This window comes from Oncorhynchus tshawytscha, linkage group LG26, assembly GCF_018296145.1.
Source record: "Oncorhynchus tshawytscha isolate Ot180627B linkage group LG26, Otsh_v2.0, whole genome shotgun sequence".
Taxonomy (NCBI): Eukaryota; Metazoa; Chordata; class Actinopteri; order Salmoniformes; family Salmonidae; genus Oncorhynchus; species Oncorhynchus tshawytscha.
Genome location: NC_056454.1, coordinates 42,060,621 through 42,088,148, shown reverse-complemented (window position 1 = coordinate 42,088,148; position 27,528 = coordinate 42,060,621). Strand labels below are relative to the sequence as shown.

The 27,528-nt window shown below is 44.4% G+C and overlaps 1 protein-coding gene and 1 pseudogene across 4 annotated transcripts in view; both read left to right on the top strand.

Annotated features, from left to right (window-relative positions):
* Positions 1–2,026, top strand: part of LOC112224877 — a 42,933-nt pseudogene extending 40,907 nt beyond the window's left edge.
* A 7,898-nt stretch (positions 2,027–9,924) lies between these two features.
* The window catches only part of LOC112224876 (ly6/PLAUR domain-containing protein 6B), a 30,535-nt gene continuing 12,931 nt past the window's right edge, over positions 9,925–27,528 (top strand). For 2 of the 4 annotated variants that reach the window (XM_042306932.1, XM_042306931.1), the window contains exons 1-2: positions 9,925–10,093; positions 27,391–27,445. The gene's annotated coding sequence lies outside the window, so the exon portion shown is untranslated. The remainder of the gene's footprint in view (positions 10,094–27,390; positions 27,446–27,528) is intronic. The other 2 variants (XM_024388489.2, XM_042306930.1) reach the window with 2 other exon arrangements.

Genomic DNA, 27,528 nt, shown 5'->3' with positions numbered 1-27,528 from the left:
ACGTGACAATAAAACTTGAAACTTAAAAACACACACATAACAGAACTTCATATCCCCCCTGTCTCTTCTCTCCAGTTGGTGCGTGATAACGCTGACTTGCACTGCGAGCTTCCCAAGCTGGAGAAGCGTCTGCGGGCCACTGCCGAGAGGGTGAACTTCAAGTGTGCCTTGAATTCTACAGTGTCACCAGCAAAGCACCCCCACACCATCACACCTCCTCCTCCATGCTTCACGGTGGGAACCACACATGCAGAGATAATCCTTTCACCTACTCTGCGTCTCACAAAGACAAGGCGGTTGGAACCAGAAATCTAACATTTTGACTTTTTGATCTCCTTCCATACCTGTCCAGTGGATTTGTGCCGGGCAATGGCGCCCTCGTCTGGTTGTATTGAGAACGTGACCTGTTGGCACCTTTTCTCTGCTGCTCAGTGAAATATGCTGCGTCACTCACTTGCATTCCATGTTATTGGCCCGACTGACGTCTTTTCACCAAAAATCTGTCTTGTACTTGCGCATACTGTTGTACCTCTGTTCAAAATCAATTATGTAGTCCGTCATTGCAACCGAAATATCTCGAGTAACACTGTCAAAGTTTGAATATGCCTCGTAGGTCTTTATCTTCTTTAAGAAACACATAATCCAGTGTTCTGATGAAAGTTCCCATACCGTCATCCTTCTTCAAATCCTCCAGGGATATTTCCTGTATCTCTCGCTCTTCCCTCAGACGATAATACCACCGCGAGTGCTTTATCTCATCCAGATTAGTAGCCCATGTCAAGATTCCAAGGAAATTTTTCCAACTTTCATACGACCTCTTCTCGTCGAAGTGTGGTGGCACATTGTAGTTATTAACCATCCTCTGCTACCAATGTTAACTCAAAATGACACAACAACAAGGCTCCAGTTGAACAACGATTGCTTCACCGTATTACCACAGTACATAGTCGCCATCATACTCAGGACAGGTCCATCTCCAGTCAGACGACTGCCCAGGCGTACTAATAACAGAGTGATAGCACTGTAATAACAGAAATATAGGGATACATAAAACATTAACTTAACACTTAGTGGGGTCAAACAGGTGGATGTGCTTAGCGATTGCTCCAGAAAGCTTAGTAGTTCACTTCTCTCTGATAGGCTCCAATAACCTTTCCAAGTTTCCAAAGTCCTACTTCCAACACAGCTCAATTTTCAGCAGCCAGATTGAAACAATACACCTGTTGAACGCTTGATTCATCCAAATCACATCTTAGAAGAAATGACTGTGGTAGAACCTTGTGCCCAGCTGTGTGGCCAACTCTCTTTATGTCATGCGTTTAGCATGAATTAATCATATTGGTCTAATTGATGTTGGACTCTGGTGTTGACCCACTCTGGTGCTGTTGGCCTTTGAAAAAATGAATGACAGTCAGGAAACCAGCCATTAATGAATGAAGTATCAAAGGCTTTAATTCAGGCCTGGACCAGCTTGAGTTTCACAGAGAAAGCCAAAGGCCTCCCTGACATCTGCGTTGGTGTCAATAGCCATGTCAGGACCAAAGCATTCACTCTATTCTAGAAACAAATACAAGAGATTTAAATATTAAAGAGCATTAAAGTCTCGCACACATCTCACTGAATGTGGATCTAGCATTCGTCGGCCAATCGTTCAGCACGCTGTGTTTTATGCAGCACGGGCTGTAGATGTCTAACTGCCGACCGACATTGTTCATGCGATTCTACATGTAAAATCGGTTCACACTCGTTTGTCAAATTACCTTCAGACGTGCTAAGTACTCTTGGCCATCAAACGCTATTGGTGTCTCGGAGCCCTTAGGGTCCCCAGGAAAATGTTCAGAGGCACTTTAGCCTCTAAATCTCAAATGTGAAGTTCAGTATTTGTCCAAAAGGGGGCAGCACATGTCTATAAAATCAGAACTGTGTTTTTGTCCCTTTCATAACCTGTGCATCACCAATTGTATGCTATTAACTCACACTTACAGTGAAATATTAGTCAATAGACCCATAAACAATATATTTCTGAGTCTCCCTAAGTCTCTCTTTCTTTTTAATAGCAGCAGGTGGTCGCTGGTTTTTCCTGTTGGATGTATAGATCTCCTCTCCGTTCTGCACCTGAACCCACACTGAGACTGTCTTGGATACTCTCTTTCTCTATGGATCTGATTTTCTAACCACTGGGAACAATCCTCCTCTCCTTCCCTCACCACTCTGCCTTTACAGGGACTTCAGACTCCTCATTCCCAAACAAACACTCTGTACGCCAGATATCCTTATTAAGGTCTCCTCTCCTCATGGCCAAGAGGAAAGAGAGGCTCCTTAATGCTGAACAAGTTCTTTTCATCTCTATCTCCTCCTTGAATCGCTCTTACTCTACCTCTGTGTCTGGTGCTCACTCTCTTTCTCTCTTTCTCTCCCTCTTTCTCTCCCTCTTTCTCTCTCGCTCTGTCTTTTTCTTTCTCTCTCTCTGAGTGAAAGTGTGTAATGAGCTACTTCACTGTATGTTGTTGAGGATGATGTCTCTCTGATGCTCGTTTAGTGTTGTATCTTGTGAAACAGACTGGTTTTCCTATAAGAGAAATTATGAGAAAAAATGGTTTGGAGGGTCACATTTGAATATGGTTGTTTAGGGGTTTCTGCCTGGCACCAATACCCTCAAAAACCCTACAATGTCCACAGACGTTGTTAAAGATTAAAAGACACTGTTAGGATTGTAGTGTGTTTTAGAACTCACATAGGGTTACTGATGGCTGTCTGGATCACTTTCAATAGTAGATGTTAGTGTTTTGAAAGTAGCACTTTATTTCATAGTGAATTTTGTTGATTTCATTATTTACACAACTTTAATATCGGCTATTTATTTTATACATTTTATTTATGCAACATTGATGTTAGTCATTTGAAAATTTGCTTTGACAATATCACACACCAGTGAAGTAACATTCATGATCAGAGTTCATGATGAGAGATGACTAATCTACTCTATATATACAGTATGTTTCTCATATGTTTTTGAGAAGCACATGGGTGAGATACAGAACAACTATCTCATTGTGAACTTTTAGAATTCCAATTATGTATCCAATATGTGTTTAATCATTGTCAAGCTACTGGAGCAACAGTCTAAAACTGCATTGGTGCATAGTTTGTTGAGAGAGAACCTTGAATTTCTTCTTAGGTTTCAGGGGGAGTTGAATCTTTTAATATGTGTCACATGCAAACCCGAGTCGAAATACTTGAATGAGGTGATACGAAGCCAAATCTGAAGGATCGTACAGCTTAGGAAAATATTCAAATGTGAGGAATTAGAACTAAAAGATCGTCATTCTATTCCTTCCTTTGCTGGGTTTCCTGTTGGTGTTTTAGACTAGATCGTTTCGCATACCAGGCTGTTATTTAAAGCAGAGTGCATTGTGAATAACTGACCTTTTGTAAATGAAGGTATAGGATCACGTACCAAAAAGATTATTGAATACCTGTGGTATTCCGAAGTTGATGAGATGATGAGACCTGTGATTGGTTGGTTCTGCCATGATGCTGATCATCCAATCAGCACATCTTGCAGTGTATGGGTTGTCTGAACTGGAGTATTTTGAGTTATAGGGTTTATTAGGGATTTCATGTTTGGTCTTTTTGGATTTACGCTCTCCCCTCGAAAGAAGTAACGCAATCAGAATGGTTTATAAATGATAAATGGTTGTCATTGTTTTCACTGGTCTATTTCCTCCACGTCACTTGTCCACTTGTGATCCACTTGTATTCACAGTGCTAAGTGATAGTCAGACAAATGTTGATGTAGATATAGGCTCTCTCTAATGTACCAAATGAAGTGCTTTGTTGATATCCATGATTTGTTGATATCCATGCTTTGTTGATATCGATGCTTTGTTGATATCGATGCTTTGTTGATATCGATGCTTTGTTGATATCGATGCTTTGTTGATATCGATGCTTTGTTGATATCGATGCTTTGTTGATATCGATGCTTTGCTGAAATCAATGCTTTGTTCATATCGATGCTTCTTTCATTCTAGTTCACAAAGCCAAGTATTTTTCTGAACTTCGTACGAGGTTTAAAACAAAAAGGCAGTCTGAAATAGCCCACCACATTATGCTGTTGTGAAATGTGTTCTACTACGCTGTCTTTAAACAGGGTAGATGGCATTCTTTCACCCTACATACTTGCTTCCTGGTGAAAGTCATCAATTTATTTATATTCCTGGTTTGATGTCTTATAAATATGATTGACCTGTCCTGTCACGCCCTGGTCAAAGTATTTTGTGTTTATCTTTATGTATTTGGTCAGGCCAGGGTGTGGCATGGGGTTTTTGTAATTGTGGTGTGTTTGTCTTGGGGTTTTGGTGGTGGTATTGGGATTGTAGCTTAGTGGGTTGTCTAGCAAGGTCTATGGCTGTCTGGAGTGGTTCTCAATCAGAGGCAGGTGCTTATCGTTGTCTCTGATTGGGAACCATATTTAGGCAGCCATATTCTTTGAGTTTGTCGTGGGTGATTGTCCTTAGTGTCCTATGTGTACTCTTTGTTAGTTTGCACCAGATAGGCTGTTTCGGTTTAGTTTATAGTTTTTTGTAAGTTCGTGTTTCTTTGTTATATTAAACATGGATCGCAATCGACACGCTGCAGTTTGGTCCGACTCTCCTTCATCACCACTATATGAAAACCGTTACAGAATCACCCACCACCAACGGACCAAGCGGCGTGTCAACAGGCAGGAGCAGCCGAAAAAGGAGATGCTCAACAAGGATTTCTGGTCATGGGAGGAGATCTTCGACGGGAGAGGACCCTGGGCTAAACCAGGGGAGTGTAGCTGCCCAAAGGAGCAACAGGAGAAGAGGCAACAGAGGCAGCAGCAGCAGGAGCAGCAGCAGCTACAGTGGGAGAGGTTGCACCACCTGGAGAAATGGACATGGGAGGAGGAATTGGACGGTAAAGGACCCTGGAATGAGCCTGGAGATTATTGTCGCCCCATAGCCGAGCTGGAGGCAGCAAAAGCAGAGAGGCGGCATTATGAGGAGCTAGCACGGCAGAGCGGATGGAAGCCCGAGAGTCAGCCCCAAAAATTTCTTGGGGGTGGGGGGGCTCACAGGGAGTATGGCTATGCCAGGTAGGAGACCTGCGCAAACTCCCTGTGCTTACCGGGGGGCTGGAGAGACCGGGTAGGCACCGTGTTATGCTGTGGAGCACACGGTGTCTCCAGTGCGGGTGCACAGCCCGGTTCGGTATATTCCAGCTCCTCGTATCGGCCGGGCCAGAGTGGGCATCGAGCCAGGTAAGGTTGGGCAGGCTCGGTGCTCAAGAGCTCCAGTGCGCCTGCACGGTCCGGTCTATCCAGTACCACCTCCACACCCCAGCCCTCCGGTAGCAGCTCCCGCACCAGGCTTCCTGTGCGTGTCCTCGATCCAGTACCACCAGTTCCAGCACCACGCACCAGGCCTTCAGTGTGCCTCGCCTGTTCAGCGCAGCCAGCGCTTTTCTCCTCTCCTGCGCTGCTGGAGTCTCCCGCCTGTTTAGCGCAGCCAGAGCCTTCCTCCTCTACAGCGCTGCCGGAGCCTCCCGCCTGTTCAGCGCAGCCAGAGCCTTCCTCCGACACAGCGCTGCAGGAGTCTCCCGCCTGTTCAGCGCAGCCAGAGCTGTCAGTCTGCATGAAGCAGCCAGAGCTGTCAGTCTGCATGGAGCAGTCAGAGCTGTCAGTCTGCATGGAGCAGCCAGAGCTGTCAGTCTACATAAAGCAGCCCGAGCTGCCAGTCTGCATGAAGCAGCCAGTCTACATGGAGCAGCCAGAGCTGTCAGTCCGCATGGAGCAGCCAGAGCTGTCAGTCTACATGAAGCAGCCCGAGCTGCCAGTCTGCATGAAGCAGCCAGAGCTGCCAGTCTGCATGGAGCAGCCAGAGCTGCCAGTCTGCATGGAGCAGCCAGAGGTGTCAGTCTACATGGAGCAGCCAGAGCTGTCAGTCTGCATGGAGCTGCCAGTCTGCATGAAGCTGCCAGTCTGCATGAAGCTGCCAGTCTGCATGGAGCTGTCAGTCTGCACGGAGCTGTCAGTCTGTAAGGAGCTGCCAGTCTGCAAGGAGCTGCCAGTCAGCACGGAGCCGCCAGAGCGGTCAGTCTAAGAAGCTGCCAGAGCTGTCAGCCTATATGGAGCAGCTAGTGCCGCCAGTCTGCCCAGCGCCGCCAGTGCCCCCAGTCTGCCCAGTGCCGTCAGTCTGCCCAGCATCGTCAGTCTGCCCAGCATCCACCAGTCTGCCCAGCACCGCCAGTCTGCCCAGCACCGCCAGTCTGCCCAGCACCGCCAGTCTGCCCAGCGTCGTCAGTCTGCCCAGCGTCGTCAGTCTGCCCAGCGCCACCAGTCTGCCCAGCACTTCCAGATCTGCCAGTCAGCCAGACTCTTCCAGATCTGCCAGTCAACCAGACTCTTCCAGATCTGCCAGTCAACCAGACTCTTCCAGATCTGCCAGTCAACCAGACTCTTCCAGATCTGCCAGTCAACCAGACTCTTCCAGATCTGCCAGTCAACCTGACTCTTCCAGATCTGCCAGTCAACCAGACTCTTCCAGATCTGCCAGTCAACCAGACTCTTCCAGATCTGCCAGTCAACCAGACTCTTCCAGATCTGCCAGTCAACCAGATCTTCCAGATCTGCCAGTCAACCAGACTCTTCCAGATCTGCCAGTCAGCCAGGATCTGCCAGGATCTGCCAGTCAGCCAGGATCTGCTGAAACCACCAGCCAGCCAGGAGCTGGTAGATCTATCGACCTGCCTGAGCTTCCTCTCACTCCTGAGCTTCCTCTCACCTGAGCTTCACTCCTGAGCACTCCTGAGCTTCCTCTCACTCCCGAGCTTCCTCTCACTCCCGAGCTTCTCACTCCCGAGCTTCACTCCCGAGCTTCCCCCGAGCTTACTCCCGTCCCTCCCGAGCTGCCTCGGTCCCGAGCTGTCCTTCAGTCCCGATCTGCTCCTCAGTCCAGTGGGGTTCTGGGTGAGGACTACTAGGCCATGGTCGGCGGCGAGGGTGGACTATCCAGGGACGAAGGGAGAGGGGACTAAGACATTAAAGGAGTGGGGTCCACGTCCCCGCGCCAGAGCCGCCACCATGGACAGACGCCCACCCGGACCCTCCCTATTGTTTTGAGGTGCGTTCGGGAGTCCGCACCTTAGGGGGGTTCTGTCACGCCCTGGTCAAAGTATTTTGTGTTTATCTTTATGTATTTGGTCAGGCCAGGGTGTGGCATGGGGTTTTTGTAATTGTGGTGTGTTTGTCTTGGGGTTTTGGTGGTGGTATTGGGATTGTAGCTTAGTGGGTTGTCTAGCAAGGTCTATGGCTGTCTGGAGTGGTTCTCAATCAGAGGCAGGTGCTTATCGTTGTCTCTGATTGGGAACCATATTTAGGCAGCCATATTCTTTGAGTTTGTCGTGGGTGATTGTCCTTAGTGTCCTATGTGTACTCTTTGTTAGTTTGCACCAGATAGGCTGTTTCGTTTATTGTTTTTTGTAAGTTCGTGTTTCTTTGTTATATTAAACATGGATCGCAATCGACACGCTGCAGTTTGGTCCGACTCTCCTTCATCACCACTATATGAAAACCGTTACATGTCCTTAAGGTATTAATTATCATGATGACTGAATGATGACTGCTGTCTTCTGTCAAAATACTGAGCTAAATGTCATTTCCTGTTTTTAATTTAATTTATCTGATCGCCTCTCTCGCTGCCTCTGTCTCTCTCTCTCTCTCTCTCTCCAAGTGTCTTTGGGCACTGTTAGAAGGCCTAACTCTTTGTATGATTGTGTTTCTGAGGCAACAATGCACTGCAAGTGTTTCGTGACTGAGACGGGAACATGTTGATCAGACGGTTTTCCACGGTTAAAGAGAAGCTATACAGTTGAAGTCGGAAGTTTACATACACTTAGGTTGGAGTCATTAACTTGTTTTTCAACCACTCCACAAATCTCTTGTTAACAAACTATTGTTTTGGCAAGTCGGTTAGGACATCTACTTTGTGCAAGACACAAGTCTTGCACAAATTTTTCCAACAATTGTTTACAGACAGATTATTTCACTTTTAACTTACTGTATCACAATTCCAGTGGGTCAAAAGTTTACATGCACTGAGTTGACTGTGCTTTTAAACAGCTTGGAAAATTCTATAAAATTATGTCATGGCTTTAGAAGCTTCTGATAGGCTAATTGACATCATTTGAGTCAATTGGAGGTGTACCTGTGGATGTATTTCAAGGCCTACTTTCAAACACAGTGCGTCTTTGCTCGACATCCTGGGGAAATCAAAAGAAATCAGCCAAAACTTCAGAAAAAAAAATTGTAGACCTCCACAAGTCTGGTTCATCCTTGGGAGCAATTTCCAAACGCCTGAATGTACCACGTTCATCTGTACAAACAATAGTACACAAGTATAAACACCATGGGACCACGCAGCCGTCATACCGCTCAGGAAGGACATGCGTTCTGTCTCATAGAGGTTAATGTACTTTGGTGTCACACTCATGCTGGAGGAAACAGGTACAAAAGTATCTATATCCACAGTAAAATGAGTCCTATATTGATATAACCTGAAAGGCCACTCAGCAAGGAAGAAGCCACTGCTCCAAAACCGCCATTAAAAAAGCCAGACACCGGTTTGCAACTGCACATGGGGACAAAGATTTTTTGGGAGAAATGTCCTCTGGTCTGATGAATCAAAAATAGAACTGTTTGGCCATAATGGCCATCGTTATGTTTGGAGGGGAAAAGGGGGAGGCTTGCAAGCCGAAGAATATCATCCCAACCGTGAAGTACGGGGGTGGCAGCATCATGTTGTGGGGGTGCTTTGCTGCAGGAGGGACTGGTGCACTTCACAAAATAGATCGCATCATGAGACTGGAAAATTATGTGGATATATCAAAGCAACATCTCAAGACATCAGTCAGGAAGTTAAAGCTTGGTCGCAAATGGGTCTTCCCAATGGACAATGACCCCAAGCATATTTCCAAAGTTGTGGCAAAATGGCTAAAGGACAACAAAGTCAAGGTATTAAGAGTTGCCATCACAAAGCCCTGACCTCAATCCCATAGAAAATGTGTGGGCAGAACTGAAAAAGCGTGTGCGAGCAAGGAGGCCTACAACCTGACTCAGTTACACCAGCTCTGTCAGGAGGAATGGGCCAAAATTCACCCAACTTAATGTGGGAAGCTTGTGGAAGGCTACCTGAAACGTTTGACCCAAGTTAAACAATTTGAAGGCTATGCTACCAAATACTAAATTAGTGTTTGTAAACTTCTGACCCACTGGGAATGTAATGAAAGAAATCATATCTGAAATAAATAATTCTCTCTACTATTATTCTCACATTTCACATTCTTAAAATAAAGTGTTGATCATAAAGTGTTGATTTTTTTACTAGGCTTAAATGTCAGGAAAAACGGAGTTTAAATGTATCTGGCTAAGGTGTATGTAAACTTCCGACTTCAACTATATATAGCAGTTTGTTTTCTCATCACATGCAATCGATAGATGCCCATCACCATATGTATCTGTCCTGTACCTATTGGCTACCACAACTGTTCTTTTTGGTCAAACTTGTGCAGGTGATGACTGCATGGTGTAAAACTCAAATATCAGATGTCAAGATGTTTTAAAAAAAAAAGATGACACTGAACAAGTATATTGTTAGCAAACAATAGCTCAAGGCTACTTATGTACATAGGCCTACATAATAATATTGGACCTAAACTGAACCCTTTGTTTCAGACAGAATAAAAAACGGAATATTATTTTAATCAATATGTATTTTTTTCTTGGGAAATGGTGTAATTTTCATATTCAAACATGTGCGGGGGAGAGTTGAGTCATGACATTAGCCCACGCAAGCTTCCACATCCACTTCTCCTCGAGAGGCGGACAAAAACTTCACCTGCCCTTCAGCTCCGCCCTCCGGTTGACTCTCCCGCCTCTTACCCGGTCCCACTGCGCCCGCCGCGCTGCGAACCAACGGGTAGAGTCAACATGGTTCAACCACCGAAGCTGTAGGCGACGATAAAGACACCTCTCCGTTTTCAACTGAATCCAGAACAGACACTGCCAAAAGTAAGTCAATTGCGCAGTTACACGGTGTTGCATTGGCTCACGTGGGAGGAAGCGCAATAAGTGATTGATAGAGAACTGGCTACAGTTTATATATAGGCACTATTGTCAGTATTACAGAAAACTGTAAAAACCATCGTCGGATATGGAAATGTTTACAGAAGTGTTCAATTGTGAGGAACCAGAAGCAGCGGTGTAGAACATGTCGAGTATTGAACGTTCCTCCTCTGCGCAAATCTTATCAACGACTACATTCATTGTAGTCCATAGTCGTGAACTGTTATCCACCCAGCAGACAGCTGTTGGAGACATGTTTAACCATGGAACAAAGGCCATTGTATCTGGCCCATTGAAATAGTGTGAGAAACACTCATGCCCAATGGTTTACAATTCTTGAGCCATAGGAGAAACTACGGACATCTGTGTGTCTGTACTCTCAGCTATGGACTACTGGCAGAACGGAGAGATGGAAATATTTATTTAGTGTCACTCACTGCCCATAAATGTGATCCAAACTACAACACAAAACTTGATTATTCAGCAAGTATGAGACAGAATAATGCATTTAGTATACCATATTGTGTTTTTAGTACAGTTAGCATACAATTTGAATCAGTTTAGTTTTTTTTCTAGTGGTCTGGAAACCACCCAACCAGACACCCAGACCCCCTCCCTCTCTCTCAGTTCATGTTCAGTAATGACAGTTGCAGTGGCACATGGCCTCTCTCTGTGTGTCCTGCCTGCCCAGGGATCCACTGCTGACCCCTGTCTCAATCTGTCGCCCATGGCCAAGCCATGGCCACACAGCTTTCAGGAAGCAGAAAGGCACAGCCAACAGAAATATATTGCCTTTTGACAGTTTCTATGAGTGTATTTATTTGTAATGTCTTGAGTATTGCTCTCACTCAACATATAGCTGTCACTCATGTAAATGTACAGCTGATACAGTATATAGCTCTGAAATCATACGCTACCAATATTTGTGTTTGTGTTCGGTCATTAAAGATATTTGATATGAAACTAAATCTAACCAAGGCCTGCTGAAGCATCTGCACTCACTAGATTAGAGGGTACTCTTGGTGCGCTTTGTCCAGACAGCTGCTAGGCTTCTCCGCTTGGTCCCATACACACCAACTGCTGCCACACAACTAAAACAAGCTGAAAACCGACTACTCCCAGACTAGTCTGATGTTATGTGTGTGGGAAGAGAGTGGGGGGGGGGGAGGTGTTGGCATCCCCAATACCACCCCCCATTTACTTGAAGAACAGAGCAGATGCAAAGTGTGGTAACAGAATGATGGTTTGTGCTGTTTGGTAACAGAATGACGGTTTGTGCTGTTTGGTAACAGAATGACGGTTTGTGCTGTTTGGTAACAGAATGACGGTTTGTGCTGTTTGTGCCGTCATTCTGTCACCAAACTTTGCATCTGCATTGTAAATATGTGGAAATGGTTCAAATGAGTCCCTGTGCATAGAGTTGTATAGTTTGTTTAACATGGCAATCATTGGTTTTTGTTTAACGTACATTTTAAAGTTTTAAAAAACGGAGTGTCGGCATCAGACGTCTGGGTTATTAGTTTATAGTAAAGGAGACGTTTCAGTTTCACGTTTTATTGTCACATGCACAAGTACGGTGAAATAATTAACTTGCAAGCTTTACCCAACAGTGCAGTAATCAATATCAAAATAGGGAAGGGGGGGTACCTAGTAAGTTGTATAATTGAATGCAGTCAACTGAAATGTGTCTTCTGCATTTAACCCATACCCTCTGAATCAGAGAGGTGCAGGTGGCTGTCTTAATCAACATCCTCGTCATTGGGGCCTGGGGAGCAGTTATTGTTGGGGGTTAACTGCCTTGCTCAGGGGTAGAATGACAGATTTTGTCCTTGTCTGCTTGGGGATTTGATCCAGAAACCTTTCAGTTACTGGCCTAACACTCCTACCTGCCAGGCTATCTCGTAAAAAATAATACATAATAAAAGAAAACACAAGACATTTTGTGTACAATGCAGGAATACTGGAGTAATATGAGACAGATATATACATGTAGGCGAGGGATTAGGACAGTGACCTGTAGCAGGATAAATAACTATAAACAATCTGTGAAGACAGGCTAATGCTAATGCTATGGATAGATTAGATAACAGAATATGATTTTTTAAATGATTGGTTTACGACTCAAGGGTTTATCTGATAAGAACACATGTCATAATGAATCATTGGTGATACCATCTAATATAATATACCACCTCCTTCTGAGCCTAATCTGAGTCTTGACAAGTACAGTAGATGTGTTGGCCATGTTTTTTTGTTGTTTCAGCAAAGCAGTAAATAAGTGGAAACTCTGGTTTCAAATCAAGATACTAAAGATACCGAAATGTATTCAAAATATATTTTTTTTAAATTGTTTTTGTTTGAAAAGTATCTTCTTCGGAGAAGGCATTGTGTTTTTCAAGAGACTGTCTGGATGTAACGAACAACAGAATGAACTAAATTACATAACAGTAACATTGTAGTTACTGTTATCAACCCTTAACTGCAATGTGGATCCAAGGCTTGTTCACTGTCTGGCTTTTCCCTATGGAGAGAGGGAAGGAGACAGATGGAGAGATGTATAGACGGAGTGAGAGGATGATGGAGGGTGGTGTGGGGTAAGATGACCAGAGAGATGGCAAAGGTGGAGAGGGAAAGATTTGTTTTCAGTTTTCATTCAGTCTTCTCAGTTTTTAACCCCCCCGTTGAAACCCCCTCCAAACAAACCTACTGTAATAAATCAAATCAAATGTTATTTGTCACATGCGCCGAATACAACAGGTGTAGACCTTACAGTGAAATGCTTACTTACCGGTACCGAGTCAATGTGCAGGGGTACAGGTTAGTCGAGGTCATTTGTACACGTAGGTAGGGGTAAAGTGACTATGCAAAGATGCATGCATTAATACTAAAAGAAAGCTACATATCATATAAACTATTATATAAAATAGCTGCTCACTTACAGTAGTTTGTGAGCATTTTCTTCCCTTTAAGACTCAATGGAATCTTGCCAAAGAGAATCAAGTTGGATGACCAGATGGAAACAGTTTTGTTCAGAAGGCATTTAGATAAACAGCCTAGTGGTTAGAGCATTGGACTAGTAACCGAAAGTAGGAACCGAAGTAACCGAAAGTTTGCAAGATCGAATCCCTGAGCTGACAAGGTCAAAAATCTGTCGTTCTGCCCCATGCCTAGTGGTTAGAGCATTGGACTAGTAACCGAAAGGTTGCAAGTTCAAATCCCCGAGCTGACAAGGTACAAAATCTGTCGTTCTGCCCCATGCCTAGTGGTTAGAGCATTGGACTAGTAACCGAAAGGTTGCAAGTTCAAATCCCCGAGCTGACAAGGTACAAAATCTGTCGTTCTGCCCCATGCCTAGTGGTTAGAGCATTGGACTAGTAACCGAAAGGTTGCAAGTTCAAATCCCCGAGCTGACAAGGTACAAAATCTGTCGTTCTGCCCCATGCCTAGTGGTTAGAGCATTGGACTAGTAACCGAAAGGTTGCAAGTTCAAATCCCTGAGCTGACAAGGTACAAAATCTGTCGTTCTGCCCTTGAACAGGCAGTTAACCCACTGTTCCTAGGCCGTCATTGAAAATTGAATTTGTTCTTAACTGACTTGCCTAGTAAAATAAAGGTTAAAAAAAAATACAAAAATGAACTAGGCAGTTAACCCACTGTTCCTAGGCCATCAATGAAAATAAGAATTTGTTCTTAACCGACTTGCCTGGTTAAATAAAGACAAAAGGAGGTAACCTTAGTGAAACAGAACATAACATTACATGATTATGTCGTATGATAATTATACAGGGTCAGGAAGAACCCATATCTTGTTCACATCAGGGCTTTGAGGTGTAGGATCTTAATGAAGCCATGTAAAACGGCTCAGCCCAGAGGCTGCAGTGCACATCCGTCACAGGTGTCATGCCATTGTCATGCCGCCTACCTACCGGTTTATGTCATTGACAAGATGAGGACAGGATGTCATTGTGTGTAGAGAGAGATTGATGGACTTCCCCTACTCAGGCTTCCCCTCCCCCATACTTAAACATAGTTACCTCAGGAAATCTGCCTCCCTGTGGGGTCTTGAGAAATCCCCAGTCGAATTAAATGCATATTAAATGCATACAACATTTCCACATTATTCTCATTTGACTGGTAGTTTTCCAACCCATATGATGTCAAAAGAAATAATCCCCATAGATGTGTCATTGTTGACACAAGGGAGTGGATGAAGGGAGGTGATGGTCCCTGTCCAGGGGTGAATTTATGGCTCAAAGACAAACAGGTTGTTACAATGACTGATAAGAGTGGCTTACGACCGTTGGCACATGTCCCATTGTGTCCTACCTGAGGAAAACGTGTAGGAACTCATGAGGTTATCTTTAGTCAACATTTTAAGCAAGATAGGGTAAAGCAGAAAGAGAGGTGGGAGAGATTTGTTTGAAAGCAAGAGTTTTTTTTTTATTACCTTTATTTAACTAGGCAAGTCAGTTAAGAACAAATTCTTATTTTCAATGACGGCCTAGGAACAGTGGGTTAACTGCCTGTTCAGGGGCAGAACGACAGATTTGTACCTTGTCAGCTCAGGGATTTGAACTTGCAACCTTTCAGTTACTAGTCAAATGCTCTAACCACTAGGCTACCCCGAATAAGAAAGTGCCAAAGCTTTATTTAATTTTTTGCACTACTAAACTCTGTCATGGATCTGCCTTTCAGAGTGGGAGTGGGCTCTCTCTGGTTAGTCTCCAAGATGGTGAATCACACGTGTTGTGGAAAGACCTCGTGGCCATAAACAGAACACCCAAATCTTAATTTCCAATCCTGTCCCAAATGTGTTGATCTTAATGTTGGCACCTGTGACCAAAAGCTGTTTTGTCCTGGCAAAAGATTGAATGCCTAAGCAAATGGTTCATCATTGGACTGTTGAGTTAAGCGTAGCTCCAACAACTCTGACCCAGGAGAGACCTACGCAAGGCGTTGACTGATTGAATCTCCGCCATGGCACTGCCCAATAAAATGCCCAGGTTGCAGCCCCATCATCATCACCGGCTTTGCACTCAGGTGACATAGGAGAAACCAGGAGAGAAGGGATTACAATCCTCAACCTAGCTGGATAAAACGTCCAGACATCTCTATTCAATTACCTTGGCCCTGGGCCCAGGTGGGACAGGTGAAGAAGTTTCATTTAATCTTAATCGGACAAGGGTATTCCGGGATAGAATCCAATCTCTCATCATCTCTACAGATTAGATCTCGGAGGAGCAAGGTCGATGAAGGTAGAGGCAGACTGACTGGGGCAATGGCCCAATAGCCTGCTCTTCTGTGTCACTGAAGGTTTGAATGGTCCAATTATACAGCCTATTAAACCAGAGAGAGAGACTCCACCCAACTGAATAGTTCCTCTTCGAAACTGATGGTGCTGAGTGAGTCAATGCACATGAAAAGTTTATATTTCGGTGTGACTGGTCAGTTTTACAGAAGTACTTAAATGTATCTACTGACACTTAAAATTAAATGTCGGCCTGTTACCGACAGTGCCTCTAAAACTGACTTTATTCTGAACAATGAAAATCCTATTTTTCATCCAAATTGGATGATATTTTCATGAAACCACTTCATAGTAGGTTGACCCAAGTATGAAAAATGACTGTAGTTGGTACATTAACAAAGTTGGACATAAAGTTACCCTCTCAGCATGTCAAACACTTGGATTCAGGAGGCAGGCATTACGTCTGGCTTTATTCAACGTTACGTTAAGGCAGAAATGTTATACACCAATGGTAGCGTCTTATAATCTTATCTAAATTAAATATGTAACGCCTTAAAAGAGTCATCACATGTGCTCATCATATGGCTTTGTTTACAAACTGTAAAGATAGCTCATGCAGAACGTGGCAGAACAATACTGGTAACTAAACCCCTTTTCATCTGGGTTGTGACTTTTAGTTAGCAAGCTTACTTACCGGAATGCCGGAAAAAGCACACTGTGTCATGATTGGATGCCATAGTCTTAATTTAACGTTATACTATTTTCTGAAGAATGAAGACATCCGACGGCAATGACTGCTTTTCATTTTGGGTGGACAAGCTGCACTGAAAATTACGATCATGGCACGCGTGTGCAGTGCACATTTAGAGCAAAGTTGAGCAGAACATTCGACTGATCTTGCCAGGAAGCTAATCCTGAAGCCCGATGCCATACCATCACTGACAGCTGATCAGTGGATCTCACAAGCGCTGATCATAGTGCTGTAATACAAAATCAGCTTCCCAGGCAACCACCGCAGCAGGAATGCTGTGATACGAAATCAGCTTTCCCAAGGCAACCACCGCAGCAGGAATGCTGTGATACGAAATCAGCTTTCCCAAGGCAACCACCGCAGTAGGAATGCTGTGATACGAAATCAGCTTTCCTAAGGCAACCACCACAGCAGGAATGCTATGATACGAAATCAGCTTTCCCAGGCAACCACCGCAGCAGGAATGCTGTGATACGAAATCAGCTTTCCCAGGCAACCACCGCAGTAGGAATGCTGTGATATAAAATCAGCTTTTCCAAGGCAACCACCGCAGTAGGAATGCTGTGATACGAAATCAGCTTTCCCAGGCAACCACCGCAGTAGGAATGCTGTGATACGAAATCAGCTTTCCCAGGCAACCACCGCAGTAGGTATGCTGTGATATAAAATCAGCTTTTCCAAGGCAAAGATGGGGGTATCTGATGTAAAAACAGACCCAACATACTGTAAGTCATAGTTATTCATTTCAAATCAATTGAGCATTTTGGGCACACAAAAATAGAAACATTGAAAAGTTTCACAATGAAGTCCACAACCAAGTAATGCATATTTCAAATTGAGTACTTTAAAACCCTCCAGAAAAAAACATTGTAGAATGAGCAGGTCACTACATCAACAAATTAATAGCATCATAACTCAGTAAATACAAATATAATGAATTCAATACCCATTTAACAAAAATGTTCCTTTTCAAAAACGTTACAGGCTACGTAGACCGGCTCCTCCATCTTCTCTTCAACGAGGTCACGCTTGACCCTTGTGAGGAAGCTGTGCGAGCTGTCCATCCCAGGACCCCTGTCTGCCCAGTTTGAGAAGCCTGACAAGGAGGAGGCTATAGCTGGAGTTGTCTCTCGCTTCAATTTTGGGGGTGATTGAAAAGGGTACATGGGTCTATAAGGCTGCTTTCCCGCGGGAACCGCGGGTCCCGACCGAGATCATTGCTGCGCGGTCGGCATCTTTCATGCTGTGGTTGGGAGCAGGTGGTCAGATCAGACTTTGGGATGAAAATATTTTCGTTGTCCTGACGATTATTGAGAAACGGATGCCTTTTTATTTGTATGCGTTAGCCTAGGCCTATCTATTGTAATTAAAGCACATCTTTGTTGCATTATTCACACACTCTCAGAGTTCACTGCTTCAAGTTAAGTAGCCTACCTCTCCTCCTAGTTGGGCGTGCCAGATCAAGTGTGCCTAGTATATGTGTGGTCTCAATGAAGTAGAGTAGGCTGCCTATGCTGGGGGGAGAATCACAGGGCAGTAATCTTTCCAAAGAAGTGTACTTCTTAAAAATAATTAGGCTATAGTTTACTACATTATTTACTACAGCTATATGCTGGGTTTCACACATTACGGCAGTGGTTCATAGGTAGCTAGTAAATGGTTGGACATGAACTGTACCACACACTAGAGCTGCGCAATATGGACAAAAATCCATATTGAAATAAATGACTTGAATTGATACGATAACTATAAATAGAACGATATGTTTATAACAATGTGCTGTTTGTTTTTAATTACCCTTTAAACTACAACTACTTGTATCTACTACTATGGTTGTAACCATCAATTGTCCCATTTAACAATAACCCATATCAAACTTCACATTTCTCTAGTATAGGCTGCTTATCGTAATGAAATTATATCAGCTAAATTCCTGTGATAAGTGAGCGTTATGGCCCGTGTCCACAGCATGGTCCGTGTCCATAATAAGTGAGCGGTATGGTCTGTGTCCACAGCATGGTCCGTGTCCATAATAAGTGAGCGGTATGGTCTGTGTCCACAGCATGGTCCGTGTCCATAGTAATGAGCGGTATGGCCCGTGTCCATAATAATGAGCGATATGGCCCGTGTCCATAATAATGAGCGATATGGCCCGTGTCCATAATAATGAGCGGTATGGTCCGTGTCCATAATAATGAGCGATATGGCCCATGTCCATAATAATGAGCTGTATGGTCCGTGTCCATAATAATGAGCAGTATGGCCCGTGTCCATAATAAGTGAGCTGTATGGTCCGTGTCCATAATAATGAGCTGTATGGTCCATGTTCGTAATTATCAAATTATCGTCCCAGCACTACCATAAACTTTAGATGGGTGGAGTAGTAGTCCATTTGAAACCAATTGAAAACTAAGATGGATAAGCCTGATCCTGGAAATCACTGTCAGATCAAACTGTCCAAGCTCAATAGACAGATCACCACTTAGTCTTAGAAACCTCTGTCAGTGACAGTCTGACACAGCACAAATGCGCATTAGTCTCTATTCTTTCTACATCTCGCAGTAGCTCCCATTTTTTTATGTTAAAACTGTTAGACGGTGTGGTATTGCATACCACTTGTGGGGGCTATAGGTATATTACCCATTAGGATCACTTCTTGCGAGTCAACAGTTTGGCTGGCTACTTTATTTAGCCAACCCCAATGGAGGAGAAGCATTCGTTCCGAGCCTGAATTCCTTCTGTTGAAGTGAAGTGAACTGATAGCTCAGTAGCGCTCAACCATTTGTACCAGTTGGCTTCACCTGCAGAGTGCTTTACGGACAATTTTATTTATTTTTATTTAACCTTTATTTAACCAGGTAGGGTAGTTTCGAACAAGTTCTCATTTACAACTGCGAAGATAAAGCCAAGATAAAGCAAAGCAGTTTGACACATACAACAACACAGAGTTAATCATGGAATAAACAAACATACAGTCAATAATACAGTAGGAAAAAAGTATATATACAGTGTGTGCAAATGAGGTAAGATAAGGGAGGTAAGGCAATAAAATGGGCCATAGTGGCGAGGTAATTACTATATAGCAATTAAACACTGGAGTGATAGATGTGCAGAAGATAAATGTGCAAGTAGAGATACTGGGCTGCAAAGGAGCAAAATAAATACATAAATACAGTATGGGGATGAGGTAGTTGGCTGGGCTATTTAGAGATGGGCTATGTACAGGTAAAATGAGCTGCTCTGACAGCTGGTGCTTGAAGTTAGTGAGGGAGATAAGTCTCTTTTGCAGTTCGTTACAGTAATTGGCAGTCATTGGAAAGGAGGAATTGGCTTTGGGGGTGACCAGTGAGATATACCTGCTGGAGCGCGTTCTGCGGATGGGTGCTGCTATGGTGACCAGTAAACTGAGATAAGGCGGGACTTTACCTTGCAAAGACTTGTAGATGACCTGGAGCCAGTGGGTTTGGCGACGAGTATGAAGCAAGGACCAGCCAACAAGAGCGTACAGATCGCAGTGGTGTGTAGTATATGGGGCTTTGGTGACAAAACGAATGGCACTGTGATAGACTGCATCCAATTTGTTGAGTAGAGTGTTAGGGGCTATTTTGTAAATGACATCGACGAAATCGAGGATCGGTAGGATAGTCAGTTTTACGAGGGTATGTTTGGTAGCATGAGTGTAGGATGCTTTGTTTAATTTTGGATTGGAGATGCTTAATGTGGGTCTGGAAGGAGAGTTCACAGTCTAACCAGACACCTATGTATTTGTAGTTGTACACATATTCTAGGTCAGAACGGTCCAGAGTAGTGATGCTGGACGGGCAGGCAGGTGCGGGCAGCGATCGGTTGAAGAACATGCATTTAGTTTTACTTGCATTTAAGAGCAGTTGGAGGTCACGGAAGGAGAGTTGTATGGCATTGAAGCTCATCTGGAGGTTAGTTAGCACAGTGTCCAAAGAAGGGCCAGAAGTATTCAGAATGGTGTCGTCTGCGTAGAGTTGGATCAGAGAATCACCAGCAGCAAGAGCAACATCATTGATGTATACAGAGAAGAGAGTCGGCCCGAGAATTGAACCCTGTAGCACCCCCATAGAGACTGCCAGAGATCCGGACAACAGGCCCTCCGATTTGACACACTGAACTATATCAGAGAAGTAGTTGGTGAATCAGGCGAGGCAGTCATTTGAGAAACCAAGGCTGTTGAGTCTGCCGATAAGAATGTGGTGATTGACAGAGTCGAAAGCCTTGGCCAGGTCGATGAATACGGTTGCACAGTATTGTCTCTTATCGATTGCAGTTCTGATATCGTTTAGGACCTTGAGCGTGGCTGAGGTGCACCCATGACCAGCTCGGAAGACAGATTGCATAGTGGAGAAGGTACGGTGGGATTCGAAATGGTCGGTGATCTGTTTGTTAACTTGGCTTTCGAAGACCCTTGAAAGGCAGGGTAGGAAGATATAGGTCTGTAGCAGTTTGGGTCTAGAGTGTCTCCCCCTTTGAAGAGGGGGATGACTGTGGTAGCGTTCCAATCTTTGGGGATTCCAGATGATACGAAAGAGAGGTTGAACAGACTAGCAACAATTTCAGCGGATCATTTTAAGAAGAAAGGGTCCAGATTCTCAAGCCCGGCTGATTTGTAGGGATCCAGGTTTTGCAGCTCTTTCAGAACATCAGCTATCTGGATTTGGGAGAAGGAGAAATGGGGGAGGCTTGGGTGAGTTGCTGTGGATGGTGCAGGGCAGTTGACCGGGGTTGGGGTAGCCAGGTGGAAAGGATTTCCAGCCGCAGAAAAATGCTTATTGAAATTCTCAATTATTGTGGATTCTTCAGTGGTAACAGTGTTTCCTAGCCTCAGTGCAGTGGACAGCTGGAAGGAGGTGCTCTTATTCTCCATGGACTTTACAGTGTCCCAGAACATTTTTGAGTTTGTGCTACAGGATGCAAATTTCTGTTTGAAAAAGCTAGCCTTAGCTTTCCTAACTGCTTGTGTATATTGGTTCCTAACTTCCCTGAAAAGTTGCATATCACAGGGGCTATTTGATGCTAATGCAGTATGCCACAGGATGTTTTTGTGCTGGTCAAGGGCAGTCAGGTCTGGAGCGAACCAAGGGCTATATCTGTTCCTGGTTCTACATTTTTTGAATGGGGCATGCTTATTTAAGATGGTTATGAAAGCACTTTTAAAGAATAACCAGGCATCATCTACTGATGGAATGAGGTCAATGTCATTCCACCCTTGCCAGGTCGATTAGAAAGGCCTGCTCGCTGAAGTGTTTTAGGGAGCGTTTGACAGTGATGAGGGGTAGTCGTTTGACCGCAGACCCATTACGGATGCAGGCAATGAGGCAGTGATAGCTGAGATCTTGGTTGAAGACAGCAGAGGTGTATTTGGAGGGCAAGTTGGTTAGGATGATATCTATGAGGGTGTCCGTGTTTACGGATTTGGGGTTGTACCTGGTAGGTTCATTGATAATTTCTGTGAGATTGAGGGCATCAAGCTTAGATTGTAGGATGGCAGGGGTGTTAAGCATGTTCCATTTTAGGTCACCTAGCAGCACCAACTCTGAAGATAGATGGGGGGGAAATCATTTCACATATGGTGTCCAGGACACAGCTGGAGGCAGAGGGTGGTCTATAGCAAGCGGCAACGGTGAGAGACTATTTTCTGGAAAGGTGGATTTTTAAAAGGAGAAGCTCGAAATGTTTGGGCACAGACCTGGATAGTATGACAGAACTCTGCAGGCTATCTCTGCAGTAGATTGCCACTCCGCCCCCTTTGGCAGTTCTATCTTGTCAGAAATTATTATAGTTAGGGATGGACATTTCAGGGTTTTTGGTGGTCTTCCTAAGCCAGGATTCAGACAGGACATCTGGGTTGGCAGTGAATTAAACAAACTTGGGGAGGAGGCTTCTAATGTTAACATGGATGAAACCAAGGATTTTACGGTTACAGAAGTCAAGAAATGAGAGCGCCTGGGGAATGGGAGTGAAGCTAGGCACTGCTGGGCCTGGATTAACGTCTACATCACCAGAGGAACCGAGGAGGAGTAGGATAAGGGTACGGCTAAAGGCTATAAGAACTGGTTGTCTAGTACATTCGGAACAGAGGGTAAGAGGAACAAGTTTCTGGGCGCGATAGAATAGATACAAGGCATAATGTACAGACAAAGGTATGGTAGGATGTGAATACAATGGAGGTAAACCTAGGCATAGAGTGACGATGAGAGAGATATTGTCTCTAGAAACATAATTTAAACCAGGTGATGTCACCGCATGTGTGTGTGTGGGGGGGGGACTGAAGGGTTAGCTAAGGCATATTGAGCAGGGCTAGTGGCTCTACAGTGAAATAAGACAATAATCACTAACCAGAACCACAATGGACAAGTCACATTGACATTAGGGAGAGGCATGCGTAGCCAAGTGATCATAGGGGTCCAGTGAGTAGTTAAGATTGCTGGAGACACGGCGATTCAGACAGCTAGTGGGCCGGGGCTAGCAAGCTAGCAGAAGGGCCTTAAAGGTACATCGCGATGGAAGAAGTCTGTTGTAGCCTCCTCGTGCAGAGCCTCCTCGTGCGGTTCTGTCGGCAGACCAGCCATGATGGATTAGTAGGGTTCTGTGTAGTAAAGGTGCCTAGTCCAATTGGCAAAATAGGTATAGTGGCCCAAGAAGTTGGCCGATGGACCTGTTCAGCGAACAGTCCGATATGCTCTAGACAGCTAGCGGGCCGCAGCTAGCAGGCTAGCAGATGGGCATTCAGGGGACGTCGCGATGGAGGGGCCTGTTGCAAAAATAACCCTCGGGCAGATTACGTTGGTAGTCCAGTCGTGATGGATTAGCAGAGCTTTGTGAAGTAAAAGGGGTCCAAAATAGGTATTGTAGCCCAAAGGAGTGGCAGATGGACCTCTTCAGCTAGCCTGGAGATGGGCCTAGCATGGGCTAGCTCCAGGCTAATTGGTGCTTGCTTCAGGACAGAGACATTAGCCAGGAGTAGCAACTCGGATTGCTCCAGGTGAAAAGGTTCAGAGCTCGAGGTAGGAATCCGGGGGTATGGAGAGAAAATAAGTCCGGTATGCTCTGGTTCGAATCGCGTTGTGCAAACTGGCGAGAGATTTCCGAGCTAGAGGTTAGCTGATGACCGCTAGCAGTGGTTAGCTGACTACTAGCTAGTAGCTAGTTAGCTGGCTGGCTTCTGTTGGGGGAATCTGGTTCGAAAGTAAAGAAAAATACTTTAGAAAATAGCAGATCCGTACCACATTGGGTGAGGCGGGTTGCAGGAGAGCATATTGAAGTTGCGGTTTAGGAGAAATGTTTTTAAAAGACATGCGAAGAAAAAACATACAAAAGATATATACATGGGACACGGGGACAAGACCAGGACTGCTACGCCATCTTGGATATCAGTGGACATCACAACGATACCTGAGACGGCTCAGGTGATTTTCTAGGACCATGTCCTCTCCACTCTGCAGGCTCAACGGCAAAAGCGTTTTCAATTTCCTGGCAGAGTGGGGTGATACAAAGACAGTCCTTGTGTTGGAGTATCTCCCTTCTCCTGGACCTAACGGGCTGGAACCTGAGGAGTAGGGTAGGAGCGGCGGTGGGGGGTTAAGCAGCTGTAAGGGGATGCAGAAGGGCAGAATCAGACGGTCAATTAAACTGACCCTGGTCTCTCGCCCCTGTGTAATGACCCGGTCTAGTCTCTCTCACACCTGTATAATGACAAAGGACAGTTCTCTGGAGGAAGCGCTGTCTTGAGAAGGAGAGTAAAGGTGATGATGGTGTCGTAATGCCTTGATGTCATGGAGCAAATGGCACAAATGCTTAAAGTTGTATTTAATCTAGACATCAGGGTACTGTAAGAGTCTACAATGCTGAATCATTTCAGTACATTTCCCTTCTTAAACGAGCTCTATAAACTCTATTTGACAAGCTTTAATTTGGCTACTGGACAAACGTTTGTTTTTCTTAGTATGCAGATTAGTGGTGTGTTTCCTGGATTCGGAGTGTGCAGATTAGTGGTGTGTTTCCTGAATTCGGAGTGTGCAGATTAGTGTTGTGTGTACTGGATTTGGGTAAACTCTGGGCTGTGTAGGCTACTGTTTGACCATCAGCTAGGCTGGGATACACATTACTCAAGTAATCCTAAAGCATGTTGGATTGGCAGTTACTTTAGACATTTCTCCAGTTGAAAACGAAGGACAAGTTGACTGACTATTTCAGAGAAAATAATGAAATGTTAGATGGGTTATTCCACAGTGATGCTGAGACTCACTTTAAAATGTATGTCAAACAAAAATCAATGATTGCAAAGTTAAACTCTATGCGCAAGGACTACTTTTAACAGTTTCCACTGAAGAACCTTTACTTGAAGAACAGTCGAGATGCAAAGTTTGGCGACAGAATGATGGCACAAACAGCACAAACCGTCATTCTGTTAGCATTGTCAGGCATCTGAAGCATGGTCAGGCATCTGAAGCATGGTCAGGCATCTGAAGCATGGTCAGGCATCTGAAGCATGGTCAGGCATCTGAAGCATTGTCTGGCATCTGAAGCATGGTCAGGCATCTGAAACTGATGAACCTGTTTATATGGATTCCTTGCTCCTCCTCCTGAAAAGTATCTCTCTTCTCACTTCACTTTGAGGGATAAGTGAATTAAATTCACCCTCGGTCATAGTCAGATTCGTTTTATGCGTCTTCAAACCATTTCCTAATCTTTGCCCATTGAATGAGACTGCTAGACGTTTATTAGGCTAATGCAAGACAATTTATTCAAATGCAACAATGTGGCGTTTCTGTCTTCAATATCCCCATTTAGAATGTCTTTGAGAGCTACACAAATTATTCCATTGCCAATATATTCCACATAAGATTTCTGCACTGTCGACAGCGCAACTAGAAGCTGCCATGTTTGGCTCTTGTCTAGAACGTGACATCATCTTTAACATGATGCAACCAGAATGAATCACTTAACAGTAGAAGTTTTCTTTCCCGCTCTTTTTCTGGAACGTCCTTCAGAACCAGCATGACCCAAGATTCAGCATGCAGGAAAACAAACCTATATCCAAGGGGCAAACAATCAGGATCCTCCCCTTTGCTCTGCTCCACCCCTCGCCTCTCACTGAGGCATGAAAGGACGAGGTCAGATAACAACCACACATTACCCTCGCCAATTTATTACCTCAATACATCACCTCACGTCCTCCACTGTATCACTGTATACCCACCTGAAATGGCCAGGGGGAAGGCAAGGTAGCTTTAAGTGTTGGTTTGAGACTGTACCGTCGACCTGTTCCCCCTGGGGCTGTGTTTAATGAGAGGGCTGTCTCTGGCACGCCAATAAGCCATTTTCTAGGTTAAATGAATGGACTTGCACAAATTTAGTACCAAGGTGATTCCCCCAGTCTTTTCATCTCCCGCCATGTTTTTGTTGTCATTGTAAAACAATGTAGTGCACCATGTAGGACAGGAAACTACCGACTATAAACCGAGTGGTTCGAGCCCTGAATGCTGATTGGCTGGAAGCCGTGCTATATTAGACCATATACCACGGGTATGACAACAAGTACCTTTTACTAATTTCGTTGGTAACCAGTTTATAATAGCAATAAGGCACCTTGGGGGTTTGTGGTATATGGTCAATATACCACGGCTAAGGGCTGTATCCAGGCACTCTGCGTTGTCATGAATAAGAACAACCCTTAACCATGGTATATTGGCCATGTACCACACCCCCTCGTACCTTATTGCTTAAATATAACATGCAATGTATATAACACACAGTTTTAGTATCAGCCTTCATAGTCAAAGGTTGAGAAATGTCCGACTATATGTCAAAACTGATGAACATCATGCTGTAAAATGGCTAAATAAATACTGTACCTCCTAGCTAATGGTTGACTCTAATCGGATGGTTGTGTTAAAGTTGTGTTGGAAAGAATCTCGAGCAGAACACTTAGGGTAGCTTTTATATGGCCATTACCAGGCAGTAAAAACACAGTAAACTCCATCCACCTGGATTAGTTTAGGCTCTGTGTTTGTTTTATTAGCATTTCAAAGCCTTCAGAGAGAAACTATAGATGAGATCTTGACTGACATAATCTGATTTTAGAGAGAAAAAGTTCAAAAAAGAAAGATGAAAGTTCACATTCTTCCCAACAGCATTTTTGACTGACCGACCACAGACATACCATAGATTTCTGAGCAGCCTTTGAAGCTGGAGGATTGCTTTACTCCTAGCTATTCTCTTAAGTCCTTTTTCACACTTTACTGGCTTTGTTTACAGTAATCCTCTGTCTTCAGGATATTCCCTAAATGAGACCAGTTATTTTTTTACCTTTACTAAGCAAGTCCGTTGAGAACAAATTGTTATTTACAATGACGGCCTACCCCCGGCCAAACCCTAACACAATTGTGCACCATCCTATGGGATTCCCAATCACGTCGTGATACAGCCCGGAATCAACCCAGGGTCTGTAGTGACAGCTCTAGCACTGAGATGCAGTGCCTTAGACCGCTGCGCCGCTCGGGAGCCCAGTCATGTGAACCAACATAGTTTAACCTGCATATTGCCGACTAATCTGATGGCTAAACTTTAGAGAGCACATAGCAAATGAAGAAAATACAGGTGTTCTGTTGAATCTGGCACAATCTCGCATCTACAGTGATTTCCATAATGCTAAGGTATTTTTAATGCAATTTCCTGACTTGCTTTAAAATGTAGACAATCCCTCTGCAAGTTGTTCCTCAAATAGTCATTATTAAAAGCGTTCAGCTCAGGCTATAGGCCTACCGAAGGGAGGTTAACCTCTAGTCTAGACTTGCTAGGCCATCCACAGCAGGTGAGACCTCTGGCTCTGTAGCTCACAATGGCCATCACTAAGACCCTGGTGTTGATCAGAGGGTTGTCTACAGAGCCTGAGTGCTTTACAACCCCTGTGCCTGCCTGTGCTCTGACCGCCTGGTATTGTCAAACAAGAGGGAGAATGACCCACACACAAAAGAGCAGTAAAGGCTGAAGTAAAGGACCCTTGGGTTTTATAGGCGCTTAGGCCTGAGGGGTTTGTGAAAGAGCAGTGACCTGTCCCTCAGTCACTTCCTGTAATGGAGGATGATCCACAGTGAAGCGTCAGTGTCGGGAGAAGACGAGAACAGAGACAGGAACTTGTTTAGAGCAGACAGTGTCGGGAGAAGACTGGGGATATTTTTCTCACCACCTCTCCTTCTCTTTTTTATGTAAAAGAAGACTGAAGCCTGAGAGAAACACTCTGACTGAAGATTGTATCAGGATATCTCAGGTAATTCTGTTATTTCTAGGTTGGCATGCTCCTTACGTTGATGTTCCTCACTCTGCGTCTCATCTCTGTTGTCCTTCTGGGCA